The sequence below is a fragment of the Nicotiana sylvestris genome, chromosome 2, assembly GCF_000393655.2.
Source record: "Nicotiana sylvestris chromosome 2, ASM39365v2, whole genome shotgun sequence".
NCBI classification, from domain to species: domain Eukaryota; kingdom Viridiplantae; phylum Streptophyta; class Magnoliopsida; order Solanales; family Solanaceae; genus Nicotiana; species Nicotiana sylvestris.
The window spans coordinates 91,720,088-91,734,544 of NC_091058.1; the positions used below are offsets into that span (position 1 = coordinate 91,720,088).

General features: G+C 41.7%; 1 long non-coding RNA gene across 1 annotated transcript; it reads right to left on the reverse strand.

The window, feature by feature from the left end:
* Nucleotides 1-12,488: 12,488 nt before the first annotated feature.
* On the reverse strand, nucleotides 12,489-13,226 carry LOC104224828 (uncharacterized). Its single transcript, XR_011405053.1, has 3 exons — nucleotides 13,087-13,226; nucleotides 12,872-12,996; nucleotides 12,489-12,624 (listed from the first exon to the last, which is right to left on the reverse strand). It is a non-coding gene; the product is annotated as an uncharacterized lncRNA (long non-coding RNA).
* Nucleotides 13,227-14,457: the final 1,231 nt, after the last annotated feature.

Genomic DNA, 14,457 nt, shown 5'->3' on the forward strand with positions numbered 1-14,457 from the left:
TCAGAGAAAGATAGAAATAACCTAGCATGTTGTAAACCTACAACTAACAAGAGCCAGATCGAAGAAATTTCTTGCATTCTGTTATACATCTCTCTTCTTAGTTGCTCCATTAATGAGGTTTCACAGGAAAAAACTCAAAAAAGGTTGATAGGAGTAAGTTGCTCAGAGATGCTATCCTGTAAAGCACAACAACTTCCTCCAGGTGGAGAAGATTTTATTTTTTCTTACAACTGAAAATCATCATCAAGTTATCATCTTGGTCGAAGAATGGTATCCAGCAAAGTACATTCCATAGAGTGCAAAATAATACATGTCAAAACTTACTATTTATATGGTCAATTTTAAAATACAATAATTTCCATAAAGACCACGGTAGATTGTGAAAGGAACCAGTAGGCCAAAGAAGACTCAAGATGCTAGTAAATACTATTTGAAAAGCATCATCAACAACAAAATAAACAGCATTGCAAAATTATTTGAGGTTGTTAAGGTGAAGAATTTTCAAAGATGAATTAATTTTTTTTTGAAACTGGTACCAATCAAAGTAGAATTAACTAACTATATATGTTTCGTACAGAAAGATCATATTTTAAGGTGAATTATCTTGAGATTTTTTGGTCATGGCTTGTAAGACAAATCAATATTTCCTTAAAAGATATCAAATGTTGGCTTGCTCCTTAAAGTTCTACTACAGAAATTGCTCCTAAGACTTCTAATACAGGAAATCTCACTACTTTAGAAGTTAATGATAATAGCACATAGAGTACAGTGCTATATTAGTTTATCCGCTCTTATCTTTTTTTTTAGATTGATAACATTTATCCATTCTTATCTCTACTTGTCCCATCCTTAGAAAAAGCTCGAAAACTTAGCTCATAGAATTTCTATTAAGCCTTCTAGTTAAATTTGTATAAGCAGTTGTCACACTAGAAGGACCTCATAACTTCATAGTGGGTCTAAAGTAGCATAGAAAGGGGCGGGCTTCCAAAGTAATTTGAAATGGACCATGCATTCTATAATTGTGACGACCCAAAGGGGTCATCACCTGTTTTTTATCCATTCTGTGCTTCCAAGGCCTTGAAAACCTCATTTAGAGTTGTCTCGATTTGCGTGCGCAGTTCGGACGCGTAGCCGGAAAGATTAAATGTGAAATTTTGTGGAAAATGCTAAGTTTTGATGTTAAAATAAATAAGTTTGACTTTGGTCAATATTTTGGGCAAACGAACCCGGACCCATGATTTGACGGCCCCGGAGGATCCGTAGGAAAATATGGGACGTGGGCATATATCCGAAATCGAATTCCGAGGTCCCAAGCCCGATAAATGAATTTTTAAGTAAAATTATTTTCTGAAAATGTTTAAGAAAATTGGAAATGAAATCTGATTAGAAAGCGATGGTATCAGGCCCGTATTTTGGTTCCGGCATCCGGTACAGGTCTTATATATGTTTTAAGTTCTTCCTATAAAATTTGGATGAAATCGGACGTCGTTTGACGTGTTTCGAGCTTAAATTTCTAAATTGGAAACTTGATGAAGTTTGAGGAAAAAATCTTGATTTTGAGGTTTGATTCATTGATTTTGAGGTTATTTATGCGATTTGATCAAACGGAAAAGTTCGTATGATGTTGTTGAGTTAGTGCTTGTGTTTGGTTAGGAGCCCTGAGGGCTCGGGAGTGTTTCGGAGGTATTTCGGAATGGTTTTTGGCTTTAGAAGTGTTGCAGATTTTCTGTTGTTGTAACCAGGGATTTTGTTCTTCGCGTTCGCGTGGTCTCACTCGCGAACGCGTAAGGCAAAGATCCCAGGTGCCCAGTTTCTTCTTCGCGAACGCGGAGGTTGAGACGCGAATGCAAAGCTCAGGGGGGAGACCCTTCGCGAACGCGTCCTTCCACGCGCAAACGCGTAGGGTTCAGGGGAGGGGCCACCAGTTTGTTCTACGCGAGCGCGGCCACTGGCATGCGAATGCGAGGGTTTGAGGTGATAAAGCATCGCGAACGCGAGCTTAGTGTTGCGAATGTGAAGGTCTTCAGACCTGACTCATCACGAACGCGTTGAGCTTATCGCGAACGCAAAGAAGGATTTTGCCCAGTTATTTTAAAATCCTAAAACAGAACCCATTACGGGATTTCACCAAAATTTCACAAACTCTTTCTTCTCCAAAGTTCTAGGACGACTTTTGAAGCATCCTTTCATCATAAACTCTTGGGTTAGTAATCTTTAACTTATTTCCTTCCATTTTCATCAACATCTATTGAATTTCTAGGCCTAAAATATGTAATTAGAGGTAGAAATTAGGGAATTGGGTAGAGTTAGGGAGTTTTAATAAATTGTGATTTAGACCTCGTTTTGGGATTAAATTCTGGAAATAATTATTCGGGATCATGGATGAATGGGTTATCGGATTTTTGTTCGAACCTAGTGTTTTGACCAAGCGGGCCCGGGGTCGATTTTTGGAATTTTGGGAAGAATACTTGGGAAGCTATAATTAGGTATTGGATTCGAATTGTTTAGCATTTATTGATGTTATGAAGTCATTTGTGTATAGATACAATCGATTTGGAGATGAATTCAAGAGGAAAAGCGGTAATTGAGAATTGAATTAGCCGTGGAAGTTTGAGGTAAGTGTTTGGTCTAACCTTATCTTGCGGGATTAGGAGTTGAGTCCTATTTGCTATGTGATAATTGTTGAGTACGACGTATAGGCATGGTGACGAGTATCTATACATTTATGTCTAGCATGACCGTGAGTCTTTATGTATTTCATATTTCGTATTCTGTATTTCATACCTCTTATATTGCTGTTATTTTATTATGCATTTTTATGGTACTAATATATCGGCTCCTGTTGCTTTTTTTGAGCCGAGGGTCTCCTGTAAACAGCATCTCTACCCTTCGAGGTAGAGGTAAGGTCTGCGTATATATTACCCTCCCCAAACCCCACTTGTGGGATTATACTGGGTCGTTGTTGTTGTTGTTGTTGTTGTTGTTATTGTTGTGTCTTTCATGCCTTAGTGATGATTTCTTTATGTTGTGAAAAGCTTGTGAAAGAAATTATGACCTTTGATCTTCGAGGAGCATTGACTCGAGTTATATTACAAAGTGTGAAAGTATATGAGATGATTGAACCCTTTGGAGCATTGGCTCAAATGGTAAAGTGAGTTATGAAGTAAAAGTGAAAGAGAAAGAGTTATTAAATTGTTCCCTTGCCCGAATGTTTGTTTCTTTGTTGATTATCTCCCTTGCCGGGATGCTAAGAATATTGATATTGTTCCCATGCCGGGATTTAACTATTTAATTGTGTTCCTTTTCTAGGATTTTTATTGTTATTTGTTAACTCCCTTGCCCCTTTGTTTGTGATTTTTGTTTGGGTGAGGAAGAGCGTTAAAGCACGAAGGGTGATGTCGTGCATTGTTTGCTATGGTGAGGAAATAGTGTAAAGCACGAAGGGTGATGCCGTGTCGTACGATGTGCCATTCCGTACAGATTATCATTGACTATATGGTGACGAAAGAGAGTATAAGCACGAAGGGTGATGACGTGTATAAAATATTGTTTGGTGAGGATGAGAGTAAAAGCACGAAGGGTGATGCCGTGCACGTTGTTATTATATGATTGATTTGGTGAGAACGAGAGTAAAAGCACGAAGGATGATGTCGTGCAAATTGTTGATTTCTGATTCTTGATGATATTCTAGTTATGTTGTTAATTTCCTTACCTGATGCTTTCTATTCGGAACAGTTATTTCCCCCACATCATGTTTCCCCTTCCCACATTTACTAGTTATTTCTGCTTTTTCCTTTCTGTTGTATATTAAATTGCACAGGTTTATTTGGTAGTCTGGTCCTAGCCTCATCACTACTTCGCCGAGGTTAGGCTAGACACTTACCAACACATGGGGTTGGTTGTGCTGATACTACACTCTGTACTGTGTGCAGATCCCGGAGCAACTTACGGACAGTAGTTGGAGGGCTTCCTTCAGTCCACCCGGAGACCCAAGGTGGACCTGCAGGCGTTCGCGGGCCCTGGCGTCTCCCTCTATCTCTATTCCCTATTTCATTTTATTTCGTTCAGAAATAGTTTATTGTATTTTCTTCAGGCCCTGTTTGTAGTGACTCTTAAACAGTCTATGACACCAGGTTTTGGGTATTGAGGTTTTAAATGTTGTAAGAGACGTAGTCTTGAGTTATAAAAATTGTTGACTTTCGCTTATTTATTTAATTATGTTGTTTTCATCTTATCGCTGGTAATTGGAAAAAACAATTGTTAATGAAAAAGGTAGTTAAGGGTTGACTTGCCTAGCTCTCATTAGTAGGCGCCATTACGACTCCCGAGTGGGGAAAATCCGGGTCGTGACAAGTTGGTATAAGAGCTAGGTTACATAGGTCTCACAGTTCACAGACAAGCTTAGTAGAGTCTAAGGGATCGGTACAGAGACGTCCATATTTATCCCCCAGAGGCTACAGAGTTAGGAAAAATTTCACATTTGTTCTTTCTTGTCATGTAGATATGTTTCTCAATGCTAATTGGATTTATACTCTATTCTTTTGAAGATGGCAAGAACACGCGCTTCCTCATCTACCGCTCAGCAGCCCGAGCCCCCAACATCAACTTCCACTAGGGGAAGAGGGCGAGGCCAAGGTCGAGGTAGGGGCAGAGCTCAGCCCCGAGCAACAGCACCAGTGGCAGAGCCTCAGGTTGATTTTGAGGAGGAGGTTCCGGCCCAGCAGTTTCGTGGGCCCAGCTCAGGTCCCAGAGGAGTTCATTGCCACCCCAGTTCTTCAGGACGCTCTGGTCCGATTGTTGGGCCTAATAGAGAGTGTCACCCGAGCAGGTTTGCTTCTTATAGCACCAGCCACTTCTCAGGCTAGAGGAGGGGCTCAGACTCTTGCTACTCGCACTCCGGAGCAGGTGGATCCTCAGATTTAGATTCCAACGGTTCAGCCAGCTGGAGCAGTTCAGCCGGGTGTAGTAGCTCAAACCAATGATGGAGTGGCTATGTCCGCTGATGCTTTGTGAAGGATGGATAGGTTCACCAAGCTATTCACTTCTACATTCAGCGGTACATCTACTGAGTATCCCTAGGATTATTTGGATAGTTGTCACGAGGTTCTTCGGAACATGGGGATCGTTGAGACCAATGGAGTTGATTTTGCTGCCTTTCGTCTGTCGGGATCCTCCAAGACTTGGTGGAGGGACTATTGCTTAGCCAGGCCAGCCGGGTCGCCATCTTTGACATGGGAGCAGTTTACAGTATTGTTTCTGGAGATGTTTCTCCCCGTTATTCAGAGAGAGGCCTATCGGAGGCAGTTTGATCGCTCCAGTAGGGTTCCATGTCGGTCACCCAGTATGACACCAGGTTCATCGATCTAGCTCGCCATGCTCTTGTCATACTTCCCACCGAGAGAGCAAGGGTGAGGATGTTTATTAATGGTCTTATTCAGTCGATTCGTCTTCAGATGGCCAAGGAGGCCGGGAGAGAGATCACCTTTCAGGAGGCGGTCAATGTGGCCCGCAGAGTTGAGATGGTTCTGTCATAGGGAGGTGGTCATGGGTCGGATAAGAGGCCCCGTTATTCAGGCAAATTCAATGATACCTCGTCTGGAGGTAGAGATTCATATGGTAGAGGCCATCCTCATAGGCCCTTTCAGTCAGCTTTCTAGGTCTCACATGGTACTTCAGGTGGTCGTGGTTCTCAGACACATTATTCTGATCAGCATCCTTACAGTGCACCACCAGCTCCTATCAGCGCACCGCCACTTCAGAGTTTCTGAGGTGGTCATTCAGGTCGACAAGGCCAATAGTCTCAGTAGCCGAGGGCTTGTTACACTTGTGGTGATCCGGGTCACATTACCAGGTTTTTCCCTCGAGCACCGGGTAGCTCTTAGCATCAGGGTTCTCGTGCTATGGTACAGGCACTAGGTGTTCCACAGCCCGTCCAGCCAATTAGAGGTGGGGGTAGAGGTGCTAGAGGTGGAGGTAGAGGTCCTGGAGGTGGAGGCCAGCCAGCAGCATGGCGTCCCAGAGAGGTAGTTTAGGGTGGTGGGCCCCAGCCCCGATGTTATGCCCTTCTAGCTAGGCTTGAGGCTGAGGCTTCAGATGCAGTCATTACAGGTACCATTCTGGTTTGTGATAGAGATGTTTCAGTGCTATTTGATCCAGGGTCTACGTATTCGTATGTGTCATCTTATTTTGCACCGTACCTGGTCATGCCTAGTGATTCATTGGGTATTCATGTTTATGTGTCTACACTGGTGGGTGATTCTATTGTGGTCAATCGAGTCCATCGTTTTTGTATTGTGGTGATTGGGGTTATTGAGACTCACGTGGATTTGTTGCTTCTAGACATGGTCGATTTTGATGTTATATTGGGGATGGATTGGTTATCACCTTACCACGCTATCTTGGACTGTCATGCCAAGACTGTGACCTTAGCCTTACTGGATTTTCCCTATTTAAAGTGGAGAGGGACTCCTGGTCATTCTACCCGCAGTGTTATTTTGTATGTGAAGGCTCGGCGTATGGTCGTGAAGGGATGTTTGGCCTATTTGGCATATGTTCATGATTCTAGTGTTGAGATCCCTTTTATTGATTCCGTGCTCGTTGTTGATGAGTTTTCTGATGTTTTCCCTTCAGACCGACCGGGTATGCCACCCGACAGGGATATTAACTTTTTCATTGATTTGGCCACGGGCACCCAACCCATTTCTATCCCGCCATACCGTATGGTCCCGCCTGAGTTGAAAGAGTTGAAGGAGCAGTTGCAGGACTTGCTTGAGAAGGGTTTCATTAGATCCAGTGTTTCACCTTGGGGAGTGTCAGTGTTGTTCGTTAAGAAAAAAGATGGTTCGATGAGAATATGCATTGATTACCGGCAGTTGAACAAGGTTACAATCAAGAATAAGTATCTACTACCGAGGATTGATGATTTGTTCGATCAGCTTCAGGGTGCCAAGGTATTTTCAAAGATTGACTTGAGACCTGGCTACGATCAGTTGAAGATTAGGGCATTTGATGTCCCTAAGACAGCATTTCGCACTCGGTATGGGCATTATGAGTTTTTGGTTATGTCATTCGGGTTGACAAATGCCCCAACAGCTTTTATGGATTTGATGAACCGAGTGTTCAAGCCTTATTTGGACTCATTCGTGGTAGTCATCATTGATGATATTCTGATATATTCCCGTAGCTAGGAAGAGCACGAGCAACATATCAGAGTGGTTCTTCAGACTCTGAAGGATAGTCAGCTATATGCAAAGTTCTCGAAGTGTGAGTTCTGGTTGAGTTCAGTTGCATTCTTGGGTCATGTCATATTAGCAGAGGGTATTCAGGTTGACCCAAAGAAGATTGAGGCAGTCAAGAACTGGCCTAGACCAGCATCAGCTACAGAGATTCGGAGTTTCTTGGGATTGGCAGGATACTATCGTCGGTTCATGGAGGGGTTCTCATCTATCGCAGCCCCGATGACCAGGTTGACCCAGAAGGGTGCCCAGTTCAGATGGCCGTACGAGTGTGAGGCAAGCTTTCATAGGCTCAAGACAGCTCTGGCTACGACACCGGTGTTAGTTTTACCCACGGGTTCATGGCCTTATACCGTTTATTGTGATGCATCTCGCATTGGTCTTGGTGCAGTGTTGATGCAGGATGGCAAGGTCATTGCCTATGCTTTGCGGCAGTTGTAGATTCATGAGAAGAACTATCTGGTGCATGATTTAGAGTTGGCAGCCATTGTTCACGCATTGAAGATTTGGAGGCATTATCTGTATGGCGTGGCATGTGAGGTGTTCACTGATCACAAGAGTCTTCAGTATTTGTTCAAGCAAAAGGAGTTGAATTTGAGGAAGAGGAGGTGATTTGATTGTTGAAGGATTATGATATCACTATCTTATATCACTCGGGAAAGGCCAATGTCGTGGCCGATGCTTTGAGTAGGATGTCAGCCAGTATGGTCCGTCTTGTTTATATTCCATTAGGTGAGAGGCCGCTTGCTTTGGATGTTCAGGATTTGGCCAATCGATTTGTGAGGTTGGATACTTTAGAGCCTAGTCGAGTGTTAGCTTGCAAGGTCGTTTGTTCTTCGTTATTGGAGCGTATCTGTGATTGGCAGTTTGATGATCCCCATTTGTGTGTCCTTAGAGACACAATGCAGCGTGGAGGTGCCAAGCAGGTTACCTTAGATGCTGATGGAGTTTTGAGATTGCAGGGTCGAGTTTGTGTGCCTAATGTGGATGGGCTTCGGGAGTTAATTTTAGATGAGGCCCATAGTTCCCGGTACTCTATCCATCTGGGCGACGCGAAGATGTATCAAGATTTGCAGCAATATTATTGGTGGCGTAGAATGAAGAAGGATATTGTTGCACATGTGGCTTGGTGTTTAAATTGTCAGCAGGTTAAATAAGAGCATCAGAGGCCTGGTGGATTGTTTTAGAGGATTGAGCTTCCGAGCGGAAGTGGGAGTGGATCACTAAGGACTTCGTTACTAGACTTTCGCTGACTCGGAAGAAGTTTGACGCAGTTTGGGTCATTGTTGATAGGCTGACCAAGTCAGCGCATTTCATTCTTATGGCAGTCTCTTATTCATCCGAGAGGTTAGCTGAGATCTATATCCGGGAGATTGTTCGCCTTCATGGTGTGCCGGTATCTATGATTTCGGACCGAGGTACGCAGTTTACTTTGCGTTTCTGGAGAGCAGTTCAGCGAGAGTTGGGCACCTAGGTTGAGTTGAGTATAGCATTTCATCCTTAGACGAATGGGCAGTCCGAGCGGACTATTTAGATATTGGAGGATATGCTCTGAGCTTGTGTTATTGACTTTGGAGGATCGTGGGATCAGTTCTTGCCTTTAGCAGAGTTTGCCTACAACAACAGCTACCAGTCGAGTATCCACAAGGCTCCTTATGAAGCTTTATATGGTAGGCAGTGTCGATCTCTGGTTGGATGGTTTGAGCCGGGAGAGGATCGGTTGTTGGGTATGGATCTGATTCAGGAGGCCTTGCACAAGGTCAGGATCATTCAGGATAGGCTTCGTACAGCTCAGTCCAGACAAAAGAGCTATGCAAATCGTAAGGTTCGAGATGTGAATTTTATGGTTGGTGAGCAGGTATTACTCCGAGTGTTGCCTATGAAGGGCGTGATGAGATTTGGGAAGAAAGGCAAGCTTAGCCCTAGGTTCATTGGTCCGTTTGATATTCTTGATCGAGTGGGAGAGGTGGCTTATAGACTTGCATTGCCGCCGAGCTTATTAGTCGTGCATCCAGTGTTCCATGTGTCCATGCTTTGGAAGTATCACGGCGATCCATCCCACGTGTTAGATTTCAGCACTGTCCAGTTGGACAAGGACTTGCCCTATGAGGAGGAGCCGGTAGCTATTCTAGACCGGTAGGTTCGTCAGTTGATATCCAAGAGTTTCCCTTCTGTTCGTGTTTAGTGGAGAGGCCAACCTCCTGAGGCATCGACCTGGAAGTCCGAGTCCGATATTCGGAGCCGTTATCCTAATCTATTCCCGACTCAGGTACTTCCTTCTTTTGTCCGTTCGAGGACGAACGATTGTTTTAGAGGTGGAGAATGTGATGACCCAAAGGGGTCATCACATGTGTTCTTATCCATTCTGTGCTTCCGAGGCCTTGAAACCTCATTTAGAGTTGCCTCGATTTGCATGTGCAGTCCGGGCGCGTAGCCGGAAAGCTTCAATATGAAATTTTGTGGAAAATGCTAAGTTTTGATATTAAAATGAATAAGTTTGACTTTGGTCAACATTTTGGGCGAACGGACCCGCACTCGTGATTTGACAGTCCCGGAGAGTCCGTAGGAAAATATGGGACGTGAGCATATGTCCGGAATCGAATTCCGCGGTCCTAAGCCCGAGAAATGAATTTTTATGTAAAATTATTTTATGAAAATGTCTAAGGAAATTGGAAATGAAATCTGATTAGAAAGCGATGGCATCGGGGCCGTATTTTGGTTCCGGCATCCGGTACATGTCTTATATATGTTTTAAGTTGTTCCTATAAAATTTTGATGAAATCGGACGTCGTTTGACGTGTTTCGGACTTAAATTTCTAAATTAGAAACTTGATGAAGTTTGAGGAATTCTTGATTTTGAGGTTTGATTCATTGATTTTGAGGTTATTTATGCGATTTGATCGCACGGATAAGTTCGTATGATGTTGTTGAGTTAGTGCCTGTGCTTGGTTAGGAACCCTGAGGGCTCGGGAGTGTTTCGGAGGTGTTTCGGAGGTGTTTCGGAATGGTTTTTGGCTTTAGAAGTGTTGCAGATTTTCTGCTATTATGCCCAGGGATTTTGTTCTTCGTGTTTGCGTGGTCTCACTCGCGAACGCGTAAGGCAAAGATCCCAGGTGCCCAGTTTCTTCATCGCGAATGCGGAGGTTGAGACGCGAACGCGAAGCTCAGGGGGGAGACCCTTCGCGAACGCGTCCTTCCACTCGCGAACATGTAGGGTTCAGGGGAGGGGCCACCAGTTTGTTCTACGCGAACGTGGCCACTAGCCCGCGAATGCGAGGGCTCGAGGTGCTAAAGCATTGCGAACGCGAGCCTAGTGTCGCGAACGCGAAGGTCTTCAGACCTGACTTATTGCAAATGCGTTGAGCTAATCACAAACGTGAAGAAGGATTTTGCCCAGTTATTTTAAAGTCCCAAAACATAACCCATTACGGGATTTCACCAAAATTTCACAAATACTTTCTTCTCCAAAGTTCTAGGGCGACTTTTGAAGCATCCTTTCACCATAAACTATTGGGTTAGTAATCTTTAACTTATTTCCTTTCATTTTCATCAACATCTATTGAATTTCTAGTCCTAAAACATGTAATTAGTGATGATTTCTTTATGTTGTGAAAAGCTTGTGAAAGAAATTATGACCTTTGAACTTCGAGGAGCATTGACTTGAGTTATATTACAAAGTGTGAAAGTATATGAGATGATTGAACCCTTTGGAGCATTGGCTCAAATGGTAAAGTGAGTTATGAAGTAAAAGTGAAAGAAAGAGAAAGAGTTATTAAATTGCTCCCTTGCCAGGATGTTTGTTGCTTTGTTTATTATCTCTCCTGCCGGGATGCTGAGATTATTGATATTGTTCCCTTGTCGGGATTTAACTGTTTAATTGTGTTCCCTTTCTGGGATTTCTATTATTATTTGTTTACTCCCTTGCCCCTTTGTTTGTGGTTGTTGTTTGGGTGAGGAAGAGCGTTAAAGCACGAAGGGTGATACCTGCATAGTTTGCTATGGTGAGGAAAGAGTGTAAAGCACGAAGGGTGATGTCGTGCTGTACGATGTGCCATTTCGTACAGATTATCATTAACTATATGGTGAGGAAAGAGAGTAAAAGCACAAAGGGTGATGCCGTGTACACTTTTATTATAAAATATTTTTTGGTGAGGACGAGAGTAAAAGCACGAAGGGTAATGTCGTGCACGTTGTTATTATATGATTGATTTGGTGAGAACGAGAGTAAAAGCACGAAGGGTGATGCCGTGCAAATTATTGATTTCTGATTCTTCATGATATTCTACTTATGTTGTTACTTTCCTTACCTGAAGCTTTCTATTGGGAACCGTTATTTCCCCTACAGCATGTTTCCCCTTCCCACATTTATTGGTTATTTCTGCATTTTCCTTTCCGCTGTATATATTTAAATTGTACTAGTTTATTTGGTAGTCTGGTCCTATCCACATCACTACTTCGCTGAGGTTAGGCTAGATACTTACCAGCACATGGGGTCGGTTGTGCTGATATTACACTCTGCACTGTGTGCAGATCCTGGGGCAGCTTATGGACAGTAGTTGGAGGGCTTCCTTCAGTCCACCCGGAGACCCAAGGTAGACTTGCAAGCATTCGCGGGCCCTGGCGTCTCCCTCTATCTCTATTTCCTGTTTCATTTTCTTTCGTTCAGAAACAGTTTATTGTATTTTCTTCAGGCCTTGTTTGTAGTGACTCTTAGACAGTCTATGACACTGTGTCACCAGGTTTTGAGTATTGAGGTTTTGAAAGTTGTAAGAGATGTAGTTTTGAGTTATAAAAATTGTTGACTTTTGCTTATTTATTTAATTCCATTGTTTTCATGTTATCGCTGGTAATTGAAAAAAAAATTGTTAATGAAAAAGGTAGTTAAGGGTTGGCTTGCCTAGCTCTCATTAGTAGGCGCCATCACGACTCCCAAGTGTGAAAATCCGGGTCGTGACAATATTATTGACCTTATTAGTAGATTTGAAATCAAGAATACTAATCTCGTGTCGCCGCAACATATTCCGAGTAGAGGAACATCCAGAAAGCAGTAGCAAAAGTGAGCTTAGCCGCATTCAAAAGTAACAGCAAGTTGTGGCTTTACTTGCATCCCAAAATAGTAGCAAAAGATGTTTCACTGGAAAAAATGCTAACAAACGATAGTCGTTTAAGTTGTTTGTTTTTTCTACAAAGTTTAATCTCATATTAAATTTATAAGGAACAGAAATTTCAAATACCTCTCAACAATTTTTCGGAGGGGAAAGTTTCATTTCCGCCTTATATTTGTTGTAGGAACCGTTGCCTTTGGTAGTTATATGTGGGTGCTATTGCTTCTCTGAGGCAACGTGTTCACTTTTTCGTTTACTTCCTTCCGCAACATCCTTGATGGTGGCTGGCATTTGTGAGACAACTGAATTACTTTTGACCATGAAAGACAAAATAACTAACTTTCTTGCCTCATTGTTTCTTGTAAACAACTTTTTTATTTGAATCTTGAAGATCTAGCCAGTCAGTAGCTTTTGTGCATTCACAAGAGGCAACAATCCTTTTTGTAAAAATGAAATTAGTTATTTATGTGTGAGATGGGGCTCAACCTATAGAAAATAGTTATTTGTGGTTTTTCGAAATTAACAATGTACCTTGACATTGCAGATATCATAAATCTCTTCCAAAGTGAGAAGCAATATTTTTTTCTGCATGCTCGTCGGTAATAGTTGTTGTTGTAGAACCACTCTGATCTGTGAGCGTCACTTCAAATTGGCACCTAGTTGTAAGATAAAATGATTGGTTATTTAAAAAGATGGTGAATATAGAATGTTAAATATAAACAGTTATGTGGAAGTTGTATGTATACCTGGCAACCAACTGGGTAGCTCGACGGCAATTAGTGCAATAGAACTTTCTCCGCGAGATAGCTCATGTGAAGTGTTGTTTGCAGTCTGAACAAGCAAGGATACAAAATCGTTGGTTCTCATTTTGTAGTGTGACTCAGCATGTATGTAGAATATTTGACCCTGAAAAACACAAGGATGCCGCATATTAATTTTTTGTTATTAGAGAATAAAGTTAAAAAATTTCAATAGTGCATATATGAATATTTAGTGTACTTACTGGATTTTGCTGTCGGATTTCTGCAATTGGCACCTTCTTCTAAAGGAACAAATAAAAGAGAGCATGTTGGACTTGTGCTCTTCATCGTGTACGCGATAAGCATTTGTTCATTTTGTTGGGCCCTTCAAGTATGTTAACATTTCAAAATTAGTTCTTGTATACGTTCAAGCACATATACGACCAATAATGTATTGATTACAATACCATGTTCTCAGTGCATTTGCTTGTGGGTATAGAGGATTGATTTCGATTGTTGTACTGAATCTGTTAGTCAATCGTGCATGCATTTGAACATTCAGTTCTAATTTGGCCGTCTGGTATATGGAAAACTAAAACATAATTGCATATATACTTTACCTGTATTAAATTTGTTTCTCCATCTTGCATGCATTTGGGGTGTTTTACCTGACGACGACTTTGGTCTTGCAAATTTTTCTAGCAAGAATTATTGGGTATTCTTTTTTAAGCAGTTCGAGTAGTATGTTCCCATCATGATCAATAAAATCTTCCCAGAGTGTGAATTTCGTTGGTTTTTTCCCATATAAAATAGAACAAAATTGTTAAATCACTATCTTAAATCAATACGGGAATGTCAATGCTTCAGCAGCACAAATGAGCATCAATTGCAACATTTAAATATTAGACATGATAAAAAAATGAACACATATTGGTATCTAAATGTGTAGAAATTTCTATAATGTAATCAGTTTCGAAGAAAACAGGTATTCCCTGAGGTCTTGACTATTGATACCTAACAAAAGCTTCTAAAGCAAAATAGTTTGAAATATCATATGTTCTCGAAGAGCCAATAAGTCTCAAATCTAAAATAGACGGTAGAATTGCTTCATTCTTACTAAAAGATAAATAGATATAATTCACAACTTATTGTAGCAATGATCCAATTAGTTCCAACATAAAGATGTTTTGAATAAGTTCTGATATTGCGATGTAACTGTATACAATGCAAGAATATTTAATAGAGGTGTTCATAACATTGATATGCTATTTTCTTCTATTAGATCTTTCAGCATTGGTAATATCTGCACATTTGAAATATAATAGTTTGGAGCACGTTTGTGATATACAAAGTTTTAGTACTTAGGAATCCACAACT